This window comes from Molossus molossus, unplaced genomic scaffold, assembly GCF_014108415.1.
Source record: "Molossus molossus isolate mMolMol1 unplaced genomic scaffold, mMolMol1.p scaffold_m16_p_17, whole genome shotgun sequence".
Classification (NCBI taxonomy): Eukaryota; Metazoa; Chordata; class Mammalia; order Chiroptera; family Molossidae; genus Molossus; species Molossus molossus.
Genome location: NW_023425352.1, coordinates 22,631,290 through 22,653,321, shown reverse-complemented (window position 1 = coordinate 22,653,321; position 22,032 = coordinate 22,631,290). Strand labels below are relative to the sequence as shown.

At 46.3% G+C, this 22,032-nt stretch overlaps 1 protein-coding gene and 1 long non-coding RNA gene across 4 annotated transcripts in view; both read right to left on the bottom strand.

Annotated features, from left to right (window-relative positions):
• The window catches only part of FBXW4 (F-box and WD repeat domain containing 4), an 82,808-nt gene that overhangs the window by 28,577 nt on the left and 32,199 nt on the right, over nucleotides 1–22,032 (bottom strand). The gene's annotated exons all lie outside the window — the stretch shown is intronic.
• Nucleotides 18,899–21,047, bottom strand: LOC118632148. Its single transcript, XR_004959972.1, has 3 exons — nucleotides 21,008–21,047; nucleotides 20,104–20,310; nucleotides 18,899–19,015 (listed from the first exon to the last, which is right to left on the bottom strand). It is a non-coding gene; the product is annotated as an uncharacterized LOC118632148 (long non-coding RNA).

Here is a 22,032-nt window from a genome sequence, read left to right as displayed (position 1 = left end):
TTTCTCTCTCTTTCTCTCTCTCTCCCCATCCCACTCTATCTGAAGATAAATGAAAAAAATGTCCTCGGATTTAAAAAAAAAGTTTAAAAATATACACATATACAGTTAAAACTTAATCCCAAGCAACTCCTTTGTTACAACTTCTTTTATCCCCTTCCTACCCTGACCCAGTAATAATGGCCCGAAAACCAAGGGAAAAATAAATCTGACCATATGAGCAAACTTGAATATTCCACTGCTGAATCCCTCTGTGTGATTCAGTAACACACAAGCAAAAATGCAGGAGGAATCAAAGAGAAAACTCACACATAGCATGTAAAATTTTGTTTTTCTTAAAAAAACAAAACAAAAGGCCCCACACAACCTAAAGCAGTCCCAAAAACCCTCTCACTCTCTTTTTTTAAATAAACCTGGCCCTAGGTCAGAAAGACATTTGAAGTAATAAATCAGAAATTAGGTGTAAGGAAACCAAGGCCCTCCCATACATGGAAAACCACATTCTGGAACATAAAATAAATGATATCATGTCATATAAAAACTCTATAAATATATCACTATATATCACATAAACAGACACTTATATGTATGTACCTACATATATTTAGATATATATAGATACATACATATAAAATAATTGAAACAAAACATGACAAGTATTTGAATTTTAGGTTCCTCTGAAGACTCAACTCCTTATACCACATGGAGCCTGCTACAGTGAGCTGCCCATTCCTGCTCCTCTCTGAGCTACTTCACACATACCCCTAAACTCCCAAATTCTAACCAGCTCTTGCACTCCATAAAACCTTACCTCCATGCTCCTGCTCAGGACTTTGTCAACAGCCCTCATCTCCCCACTGGCAGGCTGTAGGCAGCAAATTCTACCTCCTAAGGTCCCTTGGTAGGCAAATAACTTAGCATATTTGTTTTCTGGGAAAAGTCAACCCCTTGATGTTTAATTTCACCTCTTTGGAACATTGGAATAAAGGCCAAACACATAAGCCACAGGGAAGCACTGGGGCCAGGGCAGTGCCTGACTCAATGCTATGCCCACCATCAGAGCCACCAGGCCCTCCCCTAAAGTACCAAGACTTTGGGCAGGGTGAGGTGTGGTACTTATGCTACCTGTGATCTGTGGTGCGCATGTACATTCGTAAATGACCAAACTATAGACTTTTGATGCATAAATCTACCTTCCTCCCCACCACTCTCCCCAGATAAGATAAAATAAGATCAACCCTTCTTTCCAACCTGTACTTCTCCTCAGAAATTGGGGTGGGGGGCAGTGGGTATCAACTGAAGACTCTCATCATAAGGCCCTTGAGCCAAGCTACAAAGAAAACATCCCAGGCCACTGATTTCTTTTCTGCTGAGTCTCCACACCTCACCCCCACCCAAGCAACATAAGGAAGAACACTGTGAAGATTAGCATGTCCATCCATTACTTCCCCCAGATCATTCCTAGCCCAGGGCCAGTAGGTGGCTGCTGGCCATTTAGCCATTAGTTGCTGAATATCCCAGATGGGAAGCTATGCTATGACTCAACTCCTGGGTACTGGTACTGGGCTCCTGGGAGGAAAGAGTACATAGGCCCAGTCACAGCCTTGGGAAGAGGTGCATGCCCAACTGGGCTGTCTTGGCCTTGCCATCCTTTGCTAAGACACTGTAAGCAGGCACACACACACACAGCCTGTGTTTGTTCCTTTTGGTAAGGGGGCACCCAGGATGCCACACACATACTCACATAGATGCACCCACTGCTTGAGGAACAGAGGAAAGCAGGTCCGTGGGCACATGCACATCCCACACATACATGCCCACCTGTGTTGTGAGCACTGCACCCATAGGAGTCTCTTTCCCCAACCTTCCTGGGCAGTTGTAATTTTTAGTCAGCCCAGGTGTTGAGTCCCTGCCATTTTTCCCCACTTTGGCCTGTCTCTGTCCCTCCCTCTGCCCTCCCACAGTAAGTGCTTTCAGGCCACACAATGAGTGGGAGGAGGAGAAACACTTCTATTGAGGAAGGCGTTTTGTTGTTTCATCCCCAAGGAGGGGGGGGGGGGCTGAGGTAGGGAAGAAGGAGGGACCCACAAAATTTCTAATAAGCAGTTTCTCTCCTCAAAGCTAAAATGATTTTCTTTAATTGCTTAGTGGGAACAGTTTATTGTGGGGGTCTCTGCCGTCCCCCAGCCTAATTGACTTACTGAAGTTTAACAGGGGCTTTCACCTGGAGAGACTGCAATTACTCCCCCCATCCCACATTCGTACCTGGGCTCTCCCCACAGGGGACCTTTGTTCCCCCTAAATACAGCAGTGACACAAATGTCCTCAGCAGCAGGGGAACCCATGCAGGGAAGTGGTAATTTTCAGCCCAACGCAATTAGCTGAGGGCTTTTCAGCCTTCCCAGTGAATGGTGGGGAAACTTTGGCATGTGGGAACGGTGAGCTGGTGCTGCTCTGTGCAGGTCAAACAAAAGAGGCCTCTGAATTGGGCCCCGTGGTAAGCCAGACCAGGGCTGGTGGGGGCAGCTGGGACTGGGGCCTGGACGAGAGACCTACATCATCACCCACTCAATCTGTATCTTCCAATCAAGGCCAGTGGCCCCAAATAGTTTTATGGGAGGCTAGGCACACAAGACAACTGACAAACCTAGCACCCTAGCTCTGCATTTATGAAGCAAAGAATAGGTGGGACTGAGCTGGGGCAGGATGAGGGTGGCCAGAAGGTCACAGTGCTGTGTCGGTCTGGCTCTCCCCAGAGGACCTGGGGCTAGAGCTCACATGACAGTTTGGACCTTAACAGATACCTCTGAGTCGGGGAGCTTTACAGCAAGAGACTCTCCTGGGAGTTCAGGGACAGGGAGACCCAGGGTTCTAAACCTATTGTTGCCACCATAACAGCCTCTACCACCTAGCTAAGCAGAGGAAATAGAGTTCTCTGCTTAGGGATGGCTTTGAAGGAAGGGAGTCACAGGGTGAAAGCAGCAAATGGCTTATCTGGGGCCAGTGCTGAGGTGTCCAAAGGCAGCATTATGGGTTCCAGCAGTGGAAGCAATGTGGTTACTACCAGCCTCCCACAACTGGCCCCAGGAGAGCCCTGACCCCAGACCCAGGAGAGAAAGAGAAGCAGCTCTGCTGGAAATAATAAAAAAATTAAAATAAAAAACAGAAGGGCTGGTTGACAAACAGCCGTGCCCAGAGAGAGAGGATGAGGAGTTGAGATCACTGCCAGGTAAGAACACAGGCCAGGGCAGGCACCAAGGCAGCCAGCACTGGGTACACTATAGAGGTCCCGGAGCTGGGACTTGGCAGGCCAGTAGTTGGTGCCTGATGAGTTGCTCACAGGCTGTCTAACCTTGGGCAAGCCTGTAACCTCCTAGGCCTCACATTTTTTGTCTGTAAAATGGGAAATAGTTATACTAGAACAATGTTTTCTAACTTTTATTTTATTTTATTTAGAAAGAGAGGAAGGGAGAGGGAGAGAAACATCAATCAGTTGCCTCCTATATAGGCCCCAGCTGGGGATCACACCTGCAACCCTGGTATGTGCCCTGACCAGGAATCAAACCTACGACCCTTTGGTGCAGGGGACAATGCTCAACCAACTGAGCAACACTGCCAGGGCAATGTTTTCTAACTTTTAAAACAGCCACAGAAAACTTGTGAGCCAGAATCTCTAATAGATTTATAAAATAAGAACCAGGGGAGCTGTTCCAGTTAAGCAGAGGTGGGGTATGGAGGGTGAGCCCCACCCACATGGCCTCCTTTGATGCAGACCTTCAGATCTCTGCCTAGAAACCCCAGAGCCAGATACTCTCCAGGGCTACTTCACTACTAGCATTCCACTAACACGATGGCCCCGCAGAACCCGGGACTGATGAAAAGGAACAAAGCTGAGTTTCCCCTACTACAGGCCACTCTCTACAGCCCTGCCTCCTGGCTGCCCTCGTCACACCAACAGAAGTGGGATCACACCCCCATTTGTCATCAAAAACCTCACCACCCATGAGCCCAGGTGAATTATATTCAGGAGCAACTATGGCTGGGGGCATTTGAAGCAATTAGGCATACAGCTTGTAGGTGGCGGTCAGGTCAAACTTTTTGTCTGTTTATCCAACACTGAGATCTAGCCATAAAAATGACTGCAATATGATGTGCTACTCCACCCCGCTCCTTCACTGGCCTGTACTGTTGCAAAGAAGTTCTGTTCCCACCCTCACCCCCACCTCAAGTCCTGCCAAAAGAGATTCAAAGTGATTCTCTACAGAAGAGTCTACAAAGTAAAATGTGGCTATTCCAAACACCCACAGTTCAGAGATGTGAAAGCAGATCCTCTCCTCACACCCCACTGCTCCTGGAATAGCCTCGTCCTCCTGGGAGCAGCCCAGACCAATAACCTGCAGGGGACAAGCAGGCCTATCAGCTCAAAACAACTGGCTCAGCTCCAGTCACATCTGGCCTGCATTCTGTCTTCTCAGCTTTTGTTGCCCTTCCATCAGCCTTGTGTCCCCTCGGATGGAAGCTTCTGCTCTGGAACTAACCACCCTGCTCACAGAACAAGGTCTAGCCTGGGCATTTCCTGAGATGAGGCGGACAGAGGTGGGGGCCTCATTCCTTCAACAAGTACCTCAGGGGTATCCAAGCCAGCCCTGTGCTAGGTATTGGGGTGTTCGGAAAAAAACAAAACTTGCATAGGCTTGCCCTTAGGCAGCTTAAGGTTCAGCCAGAGAGTCTTCAATTCATTTTTTTTTTTTTTAAATTGGAAGCAATTCAAGACAATCAAGAAGTTCTAATCCCAAATAACAGTGAGATCACCCTGGGCCAAGAAAGCAGACAGTTTAGGACAGTAGTTAAAAAGCATACGTTCTGTAGTCAGATGCCAGGGCTCAAACCCTGGGTGTATCAATTACCAGATGTAACTTTGGACATGTCAATTAAACTCTCTTAGTCCTTCCTTGTAAATTGAGGGCAGTGACAGTACCTATTTGGGAAGATTAAGTCAAATATAAAGTGTTCAGCATAGTGTTTGGCATTTAGCTGGCACTCCGTAAGTGTTAGTCAGCCTCATCCTCGTCATTATCACCATCATTGATTAGGCAATAGAGAGGCACTAGGGCCTCTGATCAAGAAGGGGCCTAGTAAAAGAACCTATATTGTTCCTCTCCTGAAACTCCAAGAACTGGGTAAGAAGAGAGACCTCAGTTCCCTATCCCTATCCTTCAGAAAGCTACTGTCAGTGCTGATGACAGACAGGACAAATTTATCCTGGCCAAGGGCCACAGGAGATCCTGAGCCAACTAGGGGCCCTAAAGGGGCAGACTGGAATTTATGCCCCCTAAAACTGACCACAGCCCCCTTAGCCCTCTCCCACCCCTCACTCTACCATCAGCCTACTGGCTGGAATGCAGGGGCCCCTGTGCCAAAAGGCCCAAGCTAGACAGGAGGCCAAGAGGCACAGGTGGTTCTCAGAGGAGATCCCTGGGCTCCAGAAAGCATTTCCCCCACAGGCGCAACAAAACTGGGGCTTGTTGTTGGTCAAGGCGCCTTTGCTTGTTTGGGCTGCAGCCCAGACGGTGAGGCAGCCGGGGCAGGCCAGGGGACACAGAGCTGGGGTGGGGGGGGCAGTGGCAAGCCCTTTTGGCACCACTTTCCTCCTTCCCTGGGTTTCTCACTTTGTTCAGCGCAGCAACCCAAAGGAGGCTGGGGAAGCACTTTTCACTACCCAGCAAATACAGCCACAGGGAGAGGGAGAAGGATGAAAGGTGTGTGTGTGTGTGGCGGGGGGTAATTTGGTTTGGGGGTATTTAGGTGGTTTGAAAAAAATAATAAAAATAAGTTGTTTCTGTAATCCAATTAATTTCAGGCCCAGGATTCAGATTATAAACAGCCAACAGTGATCCCACAGCACCTAATACCTATTATCCCTCTTCTGAGACAAAGTCCTAGTAGAGCCAGAGTTGGTCATAAGAGGCCTGGTGGGATTTTTTTCTACCTCCTGGTGACAGTGGTTAAGAATGGGGCATAAGCATGGCTTCAGTCAGCCTAACCACAAAAGTCTAGGGCCTTAAGATCCCCAGGTCCACACAGACCCACGCAGTCCTGCTAGTCACAGACATGCATGGTTTTCCAAATGAAGGCTTGACACCAGAGGCTGCCAAAGCCCACTTCTTTCCAAGAACCATGTTCTCCAGGCCCTGGGCCTGGCCAAGGCCTCCTGCAATGGGCACAGGAGATTTTGATGATTAACTTATCTGTTTCCTTCATTATTTCCAGAAAAGGAGTCCCCACCCACAGGTAATTCTGCCTCTGTTGGTTAACTTCTACTGGGCTCCAGAGGACTCCAGACCTTCCGTGGTCCTACTACCTAAGAGAGGATGAGGGGAGGGACTCTTTTCACTAGGTCTTTGATATAGAAGAGGTTTCCACATAGGAGTTTAGGGCAATACTGGGCTTGGGAATCCCTTTCCTAAGCAGCTGCCTGCCATCCCATCCAATTAGTCAAGTTTAGCCCTACCACTCACAACATCCTCTCAATGCTTGCTTTGGAACAGATTTGTTCTGGTGGCATGGTTTGTCTGTGTGGTTTTCTTTGTTTCAATTTTTTAAAAATTTATTGTTGACAGTATTACAGATGTCCCGTTTCCCCTTTTGCCCCCCATCGCCCCGCTCCCACCCCACCCCAGGCCTTCACTGCACTATTGTCTGAGTCCATGGGCTATGCATATATACAAATGTTTTTTGGTTAATATCTTCCCATTCTCCTCTTTCCCCTCTGAGATCTGTCAGTCTATTAATTTTGTTCATTAGATCCCACATAAAACTGAGATCATGCGATATTTGTCTGGCTTATTTCGTTTAGCATAATAATCTCCAGGTCCATCCATACTGTAACAAAGAGTAAGAGATCCTTCTTTTTTTTTTTTAATCCTCACCCAAGGACATTTTTCCATTTTTTGCACAGATAGAGTGGGAGGGAGAGAGTGGGAGAGAGAGAGAGAGGGAAACATCGATGTGAAAGGGACACATCGAGTGGCTGCCACCCGCACAACCAACCAGGGCCGGGGACAAACTGCAACCGAGGTACATGCCCTTAGTGGGAACCAAACCCGGGTCTCTCCGGACCGCAGGTGGATGCTCTAACCGCTGAGCCAAACCGGCCAGGGCGAGATCCTTCTTTTTTTAGAGCTGCATAGTATTCCATTGTGTAAATGTAACACAGCTCTTTTATCCACTTATTTACTGATGGGCACTTGGGCTGTTTCCAGATCTTAGCTATTATAAATAATGCTGCTATGAACATACGGGTGCATATATTCTTTTTGACTGGTGTTTCGAAATTCTTAGGATATATTCCCAGAAATGGAATTGTTGGGTAAAACGGCAGTTCCATTTTTAATTTTTTGAGGAAACTCCATACTGTTTTCCATAGTGGCTGCACCAGTCTGCATTTCCCTGGTGGCATGTTTTTGTTAATGCATTTTTTGAAATCACAAAAACTATGAATTTCTCTCTGGAAAAACATTAGTATACCAACAAGGTCATTTGATTGGAAGTTTCCTTTCTTTACCACTAAGCCACTTGGGACAGAATACAAACTTTTTGGAAGAATAAAAAAAAAAAAAAATGACACAAATTTGCAAACACATTTGACAGTGGTGTGGGTCCCTGATTTACCGACTGGTGACCCACCCTGCTTTAGACTTTCATTGCTAAACAGTACCTGTGCCAAATATTGGACACTGTTAGCTGCTGACTTGAGGTATCCTCAAGAAGGTTTCTACAGAAAACCAACCCCCCCACCCCAAACTTCCTCAGTTTAGACCCTGATGATGAACCTGCTCAGAACCCGCAGGTCAGCTGCCATCTCACAGGTCTGAGCCCTCTGCCAACTCAACAATACCTGCCCTCGTCCATGCTGAGTCGACATTCTCCCATAGGGCCACGATCACCCACTGTGACTTGCTTGGAAGCACACACTTCTTTCAGAAAACAACATTTCCTTGCACTCCACCAATAAGAGTAAAATTCACAGGGAAGGGGAGCCCCAGGGAGAAGGCTGGGCAAGATAATCTAGAGAAGAAAAAAAGGACTTCAGGAAACAGTGTGATTGCCAGAAACTCAGTAACTAAGCTCTTAGCTCCTCCTTCATGCTCCAGGGAAAAAGAAACAAGGGCCCAGTAAGAATTCACATACATGCACACTCACTTACATTTGAGGATTCTTCTCAAAGGACTCTCTGTACCAGGAGAAGCAGTGACATCAACAAAAAGTAATGAAGGTAAAAAGCAGGGTCCCATGTAGGTCATCTCAGGAGAGGTTGTTCTTGCTTAGGGGGAGAGCACCCAGAGACCAAGGAACATGCCTGCCACCCTGACATACACAGATGCACAGGCTCTGAGACAGGTGACAGATACACACATTGTTCAGTTAATTTCCATGCTTCCTCTGATCATCTCTTCTCCTTTTCTTGGGGAAGTAGAAAGTACCCAGAGGAATAGAGGGGGAAAGAGGCAGATAAAATAAGCTGCCTCCTACAGGTGCTCAGTAAACTCATAAATCCCATGTTCACCCAATCACTAGGGAGGTCCCAGGCAAAGAACAGGATTGGGCTTCCATTAGGGATTAGGTCTACAACCACAGAAAGACATCTGTGTATTTAAAGTCCCAGGAACCTCAGGAGGTTTAGCTAAGAAAAGACTTGTGCTAAAAGCAAGGGATGTTGTAGGTAAGAGAAAGGAAAAAATCTAGGCCTTTGATGAAGTCACAACAAGCATTGATTCTAAATGAGATTCTATACCCCAGTCATGGAAGAAACTCTCCCATGACAAATCAGCACCTTTTCTTAGCTTCCTTGAGAATGAACACCAGATACACTCTGAATCAGTTTTCTTGGGACTGACTGACTTCAGACATGAGCCCTGATGGTAGCAGCAGGAAAAGGAGTCAGAACTGACAAAGAATACTGCATGGACAAGACCAGGCCTGGACAGAAGTTAGTATACATTCAACCAGGCTCAGTTAAAGGCCAGCCCAGCCCACTCCAGCCCTTCCCTGATCCCAGAGGTGAAAGTCTGGTGCATGCTGGGAAACAACAGTTGTCAGACCATTGTACTACATCTGAATCTCACCATTTTGTACTTTTTTTTTTTTTTTTTGCATTTATCTTTAGTCAGAGCAGGAGGAAGAGAGAGAAACATCGACCTCAACCGGGGCTGGGGACAAATTGCAACCGAGGTACATGCCCTTAGCGGGAACTGAACCCTGGACTCTCTGGCCGCAGGCCGACACTCTAACCGCTGAGCCAAACCGGCCACGGCAGTAATTTTAACATTTTTGGCCCTGGCCAGTTTGGCTCAGCGGTTAGAGCGTCGGCCTGCGGTCCTGAGAGACCCGGGTTCGGTTTCCGCTAAGGGCACGTACCTCGGTTGCAGTTTGTCCCTAGCCCTGGTTGGTTGTGTGGGTGGCAGCCACTCGATGTGTTCCTTTCACATCGATGTTTCTCTCTCTCTCTATGTTCCTCTCTCTCCCTCCCACTCTACCTGAACAAAAAATGGAAAAATGTCCTCGGGTGAGGATAAAAAACAAACAAACAAAAAAAAACACATTTTTGTTGTTGTTAATCCTCACCTGAGGATACTTTCCATTAATTTCTTAGATAGAGTAGAAGGGAGGGGGAGAGAGAGAGACATCGATGGTTGCCTCTGGCACGACCCTAACCGGGGCAGGGGATTGAACCTGCAACCCAAGTACATGCACTTGACCAGGAATGGAACCCCTGACCCTTAAGTCCATGGGCCAATGCTCTAACTGCTGAGCCAAACTGGCCAGGGCAACATTTTTTTGAGAAAAAAAAAAAAAATATATATATATATATATATATATACACACATACATAATTGATTTTAGAAAGAGAGAGGGAGAAAGAAAAACATCAGTCGGCTGCCTCCTGCACACCCCCTGCTGGGGATCAAGCCCACAACCCCGGGCATGTGCCCTGACCAGGAATGGAACCAGCAACCTCTTGGTGCACAGGACAATGCTCAAGCAACTGAGTACACACCATTTTGTACTTTTAATACAAAAATTTAAATGAGCAAATAATACCTGAAAACTATAATTTTATTAACCAATGTCACCTCAATTTTTTTTTTTTTGAAGGTAAAATATCAGGTCTCCCAGGAAGGCAGGGTTTCTGATCAACATTTTTATTGTCTGTCCAAATTCCTCAATCTTATTCCAGAAGTGAGGTTCCCCACCCCAACCAGGGCTTTTCCACTTCTTTTTCATTGTCAAGGAATGAGGGAACACCTCCAAACACCCTCCTCCCAATGGTCCATCTCTCCCTTCCTCTACCTTGCTCCAAGCTCTCCTTTAAATCCCGGGGTGCTCTGCAAAGTTACCAAGAGCAACTCCTGACTTTTCCTCCAACTAAATATAATTATGCTTTTAAAAGGGAAAAAAAACAGTCCAGGGAATCCCCAAAGAGGCCTGCTGTACTCTTCCCCTTGTAATGAAGCTTAATAATGAAATGCTCTGCACTCCAATGAGTAAGAAATGCTCTTCAGCTGAACAGCCCCTATTGATACATCTAGTTTGTTTCCATTATTCTTTCTTTCATCAAGTTTGCATTTAAAGGTTATAACCTGATATTTCCCTCCCTGCTCTAGCAGGATAGTCTCAGGGAGCAACAGTGTTTTCTTGGAGTTCCAACATGACCATCCCAACACCCCTTCCCTCCATTATCAATCACCTCCATACACATAAGCTCAGACTCTTCCAGGCTCTTTATGAGAATGGAAGAGAAGGGTAGGAAGAAACAGCATTTGGAAAAATTAAGTGAAAAGAACAGTAAAGAAAAAGGGGGGGTAGATATTGCTGGGAGTGAGTGCCTGTTTCTCAATGAGAGAAATGTTCTCTGCCACAGAGTGGCCCAAAGCAGAAGCTGCTCCTTACTGGTAGGCCCCTTTGGGACTCAGGACCCTCAAAGGCCTTAGAGCTCCAGCTTCTTTCCCCTCGTCAGGCCTGGCACTGGGACTGGCACCAATTCCTGAGACAGTCTGAAGGGTGCCAAAAGCAGCACAGAGGAGCCGCTGTGCTCTGGGTACCGTGGCGGGATGCCTCTCCAGGGCCACCTCATCTCAGTGGCCAGCTTTCATCTCTGCCTTCTGATCATGTGGAAAGTGAAGACACAGTCCCTTTCTAAAAACCGGATTCCTCAAACAAAGGCCCCACCCCAGCTCCTTGACTCACAGGTACCCCTGGGTTTCCCTCTCCCCAGAAGCAGAGCAGGCCACAACCAGACTGATGCTCCCAGTCTCCGTTTTCAAGTCACGCATATGCATCTTCTCTCTCGGCAAGACTAGGGGCCCAGAATGGGTCAAGGCTCTTTCCTCCAGCTCCTGGCATAAGACTAGAGTGCAGTGATGCAAATAATAAAGGCAGAAGTCATCCTGTTGGACAGTCCCTAGTGGGTCTACCTGAGGTGGGGCCCCAGTTTTCCTTACTAGGGAAAATGCCTCCCATTTTGTCCTAGTTTGTAAGGACTCTCCCCTCAACTGATGGAGATAAGCATTTGAGATTTGCCAATGCTTCCCCAGACATTTGCCTCTTTTCTCTCTGATCCTGTTCTCTTCTGACCCTTACTGATTGCTGGGTAGTCATATGTGGCAGACTTGTGCCCCCCAACACCCCTCCTGTCTGTCCACACCTCCTCCGAACCCCTGCAGACAAGGCCCTGCCCTGGCTCCCTGAAGCTCACAATCTGTGCTCCTGCCACACTCAGTCACAAGGAGGGTAACTCACTTCAAGCTGGCAGCCCTGTGTGGTAGAACTAACCGCCCCCTCAAGGGGGGTTGGGGGTGGGTGGAAGGCCAAACAAGCGTGTGCCTGCACATCCCAAGGTGCTCTTGTTTTCTGGGCACCCCACATGGTCTGTGACAGACGCATGGATGGGGGAATCCTCTGCCAGCCAGAATTGGCATCTCACCCTACCTCTCAAATCTGCCACTAGCCTCCAGGGCTGAAGACCCTCCAAGAAGAAGAGGCCCTGCAAGACAAAGACCTGAGGCCCCCCAGCCTGGCCCCCCAGCCCAACACAGGCCCGCATTAAAATCAACACTCCGTGAACACACAAAACTGACAGGGCAGAGGGGGAGCACACATCGGATACAAAGATCCGGCTCTCGGGAGACGCGGCCTGTCGGTCTCCCATGTTAGCTCCGAGTGACTAAGCTCAGGGTGGGAAATAACGCCGTCGCAGCAGCCGAAGCTTCCGCCTGGGATCCAGGTTCGGCAGCCTTTTCACAGGGAAGATGCTTCTGCCTGGAAAAAAATGCAAGCATTGTGTGGGGGCCATTAATGCATGCGCCTCTGCACATTCCTTCAAGAAGCAGGAGCACACTAGTCCCTGAGCCCCCGGCCCTGTGCCCCAGCGATTGTGCCGGCCCACAACACACTGCACATGCCACCTGGTCCTTCCCCCCAGGCCTCCGGCTCTATGAGCGGTGGGAAGGGGCCCCGCCAAACACCCTGGCTTCATTGTGCCCCAGAAAGAGGGGACTAATTACTTGCTTACACTCTGGAGCGCCCAGGGAGAAAACAGAGGCCAGTGAGGTGGAGAGGGTGGGAAATGGGGGGGCGGGGGGGTGAAGAAGAGAGAGAGAAAGCCACAGGATACATTTCAAAGTTTCTCTAGCAATTTGGGGGTGGAGGAAAGAAAGCCTGGTCCTGATGTGAAATCATACAGAGGTCAGAGCTGGGTCTCCCACCCTTGTGAGAAAGTAGTGAATCAGGGACGGTTTATCAAACGATCATTTTTTTCTTTTGAAACTGGGAGGCAGCAGCTTGGACAATTCTGCAGATGTGCTTGATGAGTTAGGGACAAAAATGGCCCTTCTCTGCCCCCCTCCTCCCCTCCTTCTATAAGGGCTCCCATCGGGGGTTGCTTCTCCCTCCACTGCCTCCAGGACCCTCCCCTCCCTTCTTCAGTGGTCAGCTGAGACCCCCACCCACTGCTTGCTTTTGTACTCTTGGCCTTTGGACATACTGACGGGGCCTTTATGAGACCCCAATCAAGACCCCCATGTCACAGGTACCTAGTAGAGACACCAGACCTTTTCAAACAAGGGACAACAAGGAAAATCGGCTAGCCCATTGTCTCTCCTCTGTGCTAAGTGAGATGAAAGGGGCCCGCGGCCCCCTCCCCACAGCCCGCCTGCCAATCACCTCTAGTTATTAAGGTCACAATGTGTAAATTCTTTTGACCTGCACCTAATCAAAGATTCACCGGCCCTTTCAAATCCGAATGGGGAGGAGGGGAGAGATTCCCTCCCATAAACCCAGCAAACTCTCCCTCAATAAAATTTCTCTCTCTGATTCCTTCTCAGCTTCCCATCTCCACCCCCTCGCTTCTCCTCACTCCGCCCTCCTTACCACTAGCTTCAAACACAAATGACAAGCCCAATGGAATTAATATCACCCCCAAAACAGAGGAAGATTTGTAAGTTTCTATTTAATTCTCTTTAAAAAAAAGTTTTCAGACAGGCACAGAGACCCAAGCAAGCTGAGAACCTGGGCAGCCCCTGTGGTTCTGGTGCCGAATCTCTCCAAATGGCAAAGTGGTCGGTTAGTTTTTTTCTCTCTCCTAAATCTGCTTCTCTTGCTCTCCCCTGATACCACTATACATACATAAAGAAAACTACTGGGATTAATGATACTCCTTCATTTAGCATCTCTAGCTCAGTTGCTGACCTTCCACTATACTAAGCTTATACTAAGTGGTTTTGTGAGCTGAAGGGAAAAAAAATTGCCAAGCCCAAAATAGGAAACGTTTGAGGAAAAAAATTAACCATAGAGTACAACAATAGAGAACAGAACAAGAGCCAGAGGAAAGAACTGGAGAGAAAGCAAAACTTGGCATTTATTGTAGTTTGAAAAGTACATAATGCTTAAATCAAGCAAGGAGAACAAAATGCTTGCAAATCTCCATGCATCACTATCAAGGTTGTGCACTATGATTTTACCTCTCTTATCATCACTTAGAATAGGGAGCAGGCCTAGCAAGCAAGCTAGTGATGAGTGAATATATGTAAGTTGTCTAAAGCCTAGTCTTACTAGATGCTATAATAGCACTTTTCGCCTCTTGGTTTCTTCTTGCCTGGATGTCTTTATTTCTTTCTCAGCTTTCATTTGGTGCTAATCCCTCATGTTATTTCAACTCTTGTCTCCATACTGATGCCTTCTGCATCCTGACCCCATGTCTGAGCTCCAGGCCACCTTCCTGGCGATCTCTGGCCATGGCTACATGACTGTGCCATCATGGACTCCAATAAAAATGTCAAAAACAGAACTCAGCTTTCTCAAAACTAGCGTCCCATTTATTTATTTATTTATTTAATCTTCATCCAAGGACATTTTCTCATTTATCTTCAGATAGAGTGGGAGGGGGGAGAGAGAGAGAAACATCGATGTGAGAGAGACACATGGTTTGGTTGCCTTCCACACGACCCCAACCAGGGCCCGGGACTGAAATGCAACCAAGGTACGTGCCCTTAACCAGAATTGAACCTGCAACTCTTTGGTCTGCGGGCCGACACTCTAATTGCCGAGCCAAACTGGCCAGGGCAAACCCAGCGTTCCCTTTAATCAGCAGGCTCATAGAACTCATGTGGGTCTCTTCCCTCTCTCCCTCAAGTGCAGTTATGACTGCCTACAGACAGTTCACTCTGTTTCTCCTGAATCCAGATTGTCTTCCCACTGTCTCTAGAAGTCCAGTTCCTTACTGCTAAGAAAGTGTACTCCCAGAAAAGACAAACAGCTTTAGTCTATATACCCTTCCAAAGTACACTATATACTATGCTACCACATAAACGGTTTAATGGCTTCAATCTGGCAAAAATCTTCTATCGTTCCCTATTATACTCAGGTTAAATTCACATTCTGCTCTTCAAAGCCTCCCAAAACTGGCCCCAAACCTCCACTCCAGACTCATTGCCCACCATGTCTTTATACAAACCCTCCACCCAGGCAGCCAAATTGTCTGCTCTGAACTCCCAAATTTACATTGAACTTCCCATCCCTTATGTGTTTCATACCCATCCCCTTGCCTCAACTTCCATTCTGCAATTTAAAGATAGCCATCCTTGAAGTTCCACTTCAAATTCCATGTCACTCAAGAAGCTCCCAATTTAACAAACAAAGGCCACTGCTTTCTTCTGATTTCCTGTCAATAATCCTGAGAATTGATGGCTCTCACACTGCATGTATACTGGAACAAATCTGAGGACGTGCAGATTTATTGAACTATAAGCCCCTAGATGGTGAAAATGGTCTCTTGTACTTCATACTCCCCTTGTGACCTTACACAACACAGCATTCTTGATACATCTATAAGGCAAGCACTCAGAAATTTGCATTACAAATAGAAAAATGTTTCTGAGTTTACATTGCCTCTTTAAACAAATTCCAGTAATTTATTTCTTTCCCCACAAAAGGTCCTAAGCATGGCCCTGGCCGGTTTGGCTCAGCGGTTAGAGCGTCGACCTGCGGTCCGGAGAGACCCGGGTTCGGTTCCCGCTAAGGGCACGTACCTTGGTTGCAGTTTGTCCCCAGCCCTGGTTGGGTCGTGTGGGTGGCAACCACTCGATGTGTCGCTTTCACGTCGATGTTTCTCTCTCTCTCTCTCCCTCTCACTCTATCTGAACAAAATATCGAAAAATGTCCTCGGGTGAGGATTAAAAAAAAAAAAAAAAAAAAAAGGTCCTAAGCATGAAACCATATTTAATGCTGCAAAAGTGAATGTAATGAAGGATCTTTTTAGGGTGATAGAAACACGCTATAGTGAATTGTAGTGATGTTTGCACAGCTCTGTAAATTTGCTAAAAATCATGGAATTGTATACTTAAAATGGGTGAATTTTATAGTATATAAATTATACTTCAATAACATTGTTTAAAATAAAAAGTAAATGTAGGTCCATGTATCCTTAATTTAAATAACTGTAAAAAAGAAAAAAGGATTCTCTATACAGCTGCATGATACTAAAATAGACATTTAAATGTAATTTATGTTTTTCTAATTATGAAAATAGGCTCATTATAAAAAATTTAAATACAAAAAAGTAAAAAGAAAGTAAATGTCAGCAGAAATCCACAACGTAAGATATAACTCTGATGAGATAGTCAAATAACTATCATACTATTTTGTGGCCCTTTTTTTTGCATTTATCTTCAGATAGAGTGCAAGGGAGAGAGGGAGGAAGAGAGAAAGAAACATGGATGTGAGAGAGATACATCGACTGGTCGCCACTCACACAACCCCAATCAGGGCTGGGGACAAACCACAACCGAGGTACGTGCCCTTATCGGGAATCGAACCCGGGCCTCTCTGGTCGGCGGGCTGACACTCTAACCGCTGAGCCAAACTGGCCAGGGCTTTGTGGCCTCTTTTCATTTAACAATATGTTATGACATGTTTGGGGATCAATAAATATAACATCTATATCACCCTTTTAATGACTATGTAGTATTCTATTGAATGAATGAACCATAAAATATTTAAAGACTCCTATTAATGGATATATATGTGTTCATAATAGAAGTCTTTTTTTTATATTCCTCACCCGAGGATATTTTTCTATTTATCATCAGATAGAGGGGAAGGGAGGGAGAGAGAGAGAGACAGAGAGAAACATCGACGTGATAGAGCCACATCAACTGGTTGCCTCCCACACCACCTGACCAGGGCTGGGGCCGAACCACAACTGAGGTATGTGCCCTTGACCGGAATCAAACCCACAACTCTTTGGTCCACAGGCCAACTGCTGAGCTAAGCTGGCCTGGGCCTTAATAGAAGTCTTTATACACATATCTTGCATACTCGTCTGGTTATTGCCTTAGGATACATTCTTAGAAATGGAATTTATGTGTCAAAAGATTTTCACATTTTGCCTGGTCAATGTGGCTCAGAGGACTGAGCATCGTCCCGTGGACTGAGAGATCGTGGTTGGATTTCTAGTCAGGGCACATGCCCAGGTTGCAGGCTCAATTCTCAGTAGGGGGAGTGCAAGAGGCAACCGATCCATGTTTCTCTCTCATATGGATGTTTCTATCTCTCTCTCCCTTCCTTTCTCTCTCTAAAAAAAAAAATTAATTAAAAAGAAAAGGTTTTCACATTTTTATTTTGATACTCCCAAACTAATACAATTTAATTATTATTATTTTGTTGTTGTTATTAATCCTCACCTGAGAATATTTTTCCATTGATTTTTTTTTTTAAGAGAGAGTAGAAGGGAGTGTGGGAGGGAGGGAGGAAGAGAGAAACATTGATGTGAGAGAGACATGACTGCTTGCCTCCAGCATGGGAGGGAGGGAGGAAGGGAGGGAGGGAGGGAGGGAGGGAGGGAGGGAGGAAGAGAGAGAGAAACATTGATGTGAGAGAGACATGACTGCTTGCCTCCCGCACAACCCTGACTAGGGTCAGGGATAGAACCTGCAACCCAGGTATGTGCCCTTGACTGGGAATCGAACCCACGATCCTTCAGTCCAAGGGCCAACACTTTTAACTGCTGAGCCAAACCAGCCAGGGCTCAAACTAATACAATCTTAAAACCCTAACTTTCCCTCTCCTTTTTCCTGGAGATAGCCCACCTTTACCACCTTTCCTGGAGATAGCCCACCTTTACCAGAGCAAAGAAGGATTTTCCTGGCCACAGACCTCTAACAAATGGAAGAATCCTTTGAACAACTTATATTTTTGTACTAATTTTTTGTTTTTATTCTCAACCACAGCTCACTTTGGATACTAGTGATATTCAAACTGGCCAGGAAAGTAGAGTGCTCCAAAAGCATTAATCCATGTGTCTCTCTCTCTTTGCAAAATGTTACAAATCTCACCCTTGTGCTCAGCTGACCTTTCTCTTAGGTCATTTACCATAGGACCTCACTCCAGTCACTCACTTGGTCTCCCTCCATTCAGACCCAAGAGGAAAAGAGGCCCAGGCTTGAGCAGGACAGCTAATGCTATAGCTGCAACGAGGCAGAAAATAACTGGAGAAAGAGAAATATCCTCTATGAGTCGTGTTCTCAGCAGAAAGAGACACAGTGGGTCATGTGCTCTGAGCCATACCATCTCCTCAGTCCCTGCAGCTGCAGTAAGTTCAGGGTGAGGAGCATGTGCTAGGTGATTGCTGATTAAATCTGGACAGCATGCAATAGGGAGATTGTGCTCCTGAGAATCCAGAGTTTTGACCAAGCACCATAGCAATGACCTGGGGAACTCAAGATAATCTCGCTTTCAAAATTCCCCAATCAATGAAGAAGGGAGGGAAAGACACTCATGGTGGCCCCGCCAGACAGGGGTTCATTTCCATTTACTCCAAACATCTCAGCCTTTCCTTCCCCATCTGTTCAGCTGGTGCATATCACATGTGCAACAGAGCCACACATAAAGGATGAGATGCAGCCCCCACAGCTGTATGGGGTCTCTACTACTAAGGCACATTTTTTCTTAAAAAGCTCTTCCTTCTATTCTAACCTTTGTGTCTTTCTGTCTAGTTCAGCTCCAAGAAAGAAGCCGGTCTGAAGCTTCTCACCTGACCCCTTACTATGCCACCATAATAAAAGTGGTGTCCATTCCCTACCTATCCCCACCTCCAGCACCACCAGAAGTAGAAAGCCACATTTCTCTAGATGGGGTAGATGAAGCATGGGGAATCAAGAAAGGAAAAAGGCCTGCTGGCCCCATATTCTGTTTCATCAAGCCTACCCACAGTGTAAAGAGGATCAGAGAAAGCATAAGATGAAGAGCCTTGCCTTTAATGCTGTCTATAAAAGCAGGCAAGCTCCTGCCTCAACATGCATGCTCTTCAGCCTGTACACAGTGGCTCCAGCTCCCAGGGCAAGTGTGCACATTTTCTAAAGTGTACTGACCTTAGATGGGGCTGCTCTTTCCAGCCTGCTGTGAAAATCAAAATACTATACCATGACCACATGGCCATTGTTCCAGAAGCTGGATTATGGCTTTGCTGTAGGAAGGAGCAAAGGAGGAAACAGCATGGTAAGCTGAGCAGGACTAGAGAGAAGTCTGGACACAAGAACATGGAAAAAGAGTGAGTGAGTGAGTGAGTGAGTGCGTGCGTGAGTGAGTCTGTGTATGGGGGGGTTATCACAGGAAAATATGATTTATAATTATTCTAATCACATAACAGGTTCTCTCTCATTACATGAAATTCCCATTTGCAAATTAAGACACTAGAAGATTTTGAATGTTATCACATCCCAAATGGCACTCCTCCTGCCCCTCCTATACTTTTTTGTTCCCCATCCATGGTTTAAATTTGCATTGCAAACTATGAAAAAGGAAAGCTTCTGTACAAAACAATTTCCTGGGCCAGCAGCTCTTGGACTAATATTCACTTTGCAATTACCATGGCTTCTGTATGCACATACACCCTTCCCTCCTCTCTCCACATCTCCCTCCCTTGCCAGCAACTTGTGCCCAAGTCAAACCTGTCTGTCAGATCATGTTATAAACTACCCCCTGTGAAAATGCCCTGGCCTGAGAGGAGCAAGAACCAGTTGCAGCAAGAAAAACAGCAAGAATCTTGGGTAGCCAGCTTAATAGGGCACCCCAGAGGCACAGGGGTTTCATCTGTAGCACACAGGCATGTAACTTTTACAAAAGATGGCAAATAAAATCCCTGCCCCCCCAAAGTTCACAATCTGAAACTTCAAGAGTCCTATTACTGCTAGAAGAAGTAACTGCTGGAGAGGCACAAGGATTAGCAGCTGTCCAATTCATAAAGCCAGAGATCTTCTAATACTGGTCTGAACAAAGAGCCAAATACATTTGTTGGCTTGCTGAGGCATAAATGTACCTCTATGGTCATTATACATAAAAACTCTAGTCAACGCAGAATTCAGAATCAACACAGACCTTTATGATTCATAGCATCTTTACAGCCAGTTTGCCATATCAATGGTGTCGACATATTCTATTGGTGGTATACATGGATGTCTATTCTCTTTCTTGATGGTGTGAGGATAATGTTCCAGCTCTTGGGTTCCAATCTCCTAACCCCTCAAATGGAACTACTATAATAAAGACACTTACTGAGACTCACTGATACAGGGAAATGGTCATGGGCAGCAGAATTCCTGTTCTTAGGTCTTAAGCCCATGACCAAGTAGAGCCATGTGTGACTGTCCTGAACTTGGAGAACAAAAAAAATATAGCTGACACTATGAATTGTCATCTGGAGATCCAAGGACAAGGACTCTGACCGATGAAAAGTAGGAAGCAAATTTTCAAAAAATTTGGCTTGAAATTAAAAAGAAAACAAGAAATTTAAGATTAGACTCCAAACTAAAATACTGAAATTTGCCCCAAATTGCCAGAGCCCCCCCTCTAATTGCAGGAGGATGGGGCAATCCCTCCACCTCTGACATGACCCCCAATACACAAACATACATTAATGCTACTGATCCAGCCACACCCCCACCATTGCCTTTTCCACTCAGGCCCATACCAACCCCCAGTCTACTTACAAGAGTAAGCTCCATGGCTCAAGAAACTAAAAACCCAGATATTTCATGAAGATCCCTCCTTTGACTGATCTGAGTGTTATAGCTAACAGGTGGGGAAATCTTCTTAAATATATGAGTATTATCATGACAGAGCCACTGGAACGGATCGGTGCCATAAGTCAGACAGGACTAGAAGTTTCCGCCCCACCATCAGGTTCCTCTTTAGCCTTGACAGATCAAACTTAAGCCGAAGCAGGCAACAGAGATCAGTTCAGTCTCCGAGCCAAAGGTCTTCACAGTGAGGGACCAAAGCTGCCCTGGCTGGGCCTCTGCCGGCCCGTGTGCCAGATTAATCACCACTAGGCAGGGCCTGGACACCAGGCTGCAATCTGAGCCCAGCAGCACCTGCACAGGGGTCACCCTGGCTCCTCCCTCACTCCCCTTGGGCAGGACTCCAGGGCATGAGGGTGTCCACCTGTTGACTAGGTTACCTGGAATAAGAGGGCAAGATACTCAGCCATCTTCAATCCTGCAGATAAGTCAGAAACTGTTTGAGTGAATTAGTGAAGGGAAAAAGAAAGATGTCGTGACTCAAAAAGTGAAGTCAAGGTTCCAAGAGAAAGAAAATTCTCAGCCTCTGAACAAAAAGAGAAAAAGGCCCAACGCCCCTCTCATTACTGTCTAGAGAAGAAAGCCAGCTCAACACCAAAAATGGGTGAACTAAACCCGCAGAGGTTATGAACTAACGAGATGCTTTGTGAGTGGTTTAGTGCACATTCTCATCATCTACAGAACAACGGGATGCTAAAGAGAAGCAGAGAGACCAGAGCAGGAATATCTTTTCAACTGCAACCCTTCCACAAATGCTGCCAGATATGCTAGTGTAAAGGGAGCTTAGAAACAAATTCATTCTGTGAGGTGTAGGAGAGCTTCCTGTGAATGCCAAGACCTGGGAAATGGTTTCCTCAAAGATCGCCTAAATCAGTATGCCATTTCACTCAGAGCTGACAACTCTGGTGTGTGCACACATGTCTGTCTATTCTAAAAGGCACTTTATAGGACCGAAGAGTCCTATTATATTGTAAATTCTTCTCAGATGGTAATCTCTTTTATATTGTTGCTTCTCTGAGTAGGAGGAAGTATTCTTGAGGCTCAGAAAAATAAATAAATAAAAAGGAGGAAGATAAGCATGAAGATCTGTATCTTAGAAGAATCTATCCCAGGCCCTAACCTGTGATATAAAGAGAAACCACTCATGGATGCACCCTTTCCCACATGCCGCATGGCCCCAGGGAAAGAAAGGTGGGGAGGGGTCAGAGTCAGATTGAAGTGTGTGTCCCTTAAAAGAGCAAAGAAAAGCACAAGTCAGATAAGAGGAGAAAGAGCTCCTACACAGTGCCATCATTTGAGGAGGAACACCCACATCCTGACTGTTACACCTTGTACCTCCAGAGCTCCATCTCCAGGAATTCCCTTTGAACTCCAGCTGCAACCCAGAGTTAGGATAGAGCAGTGG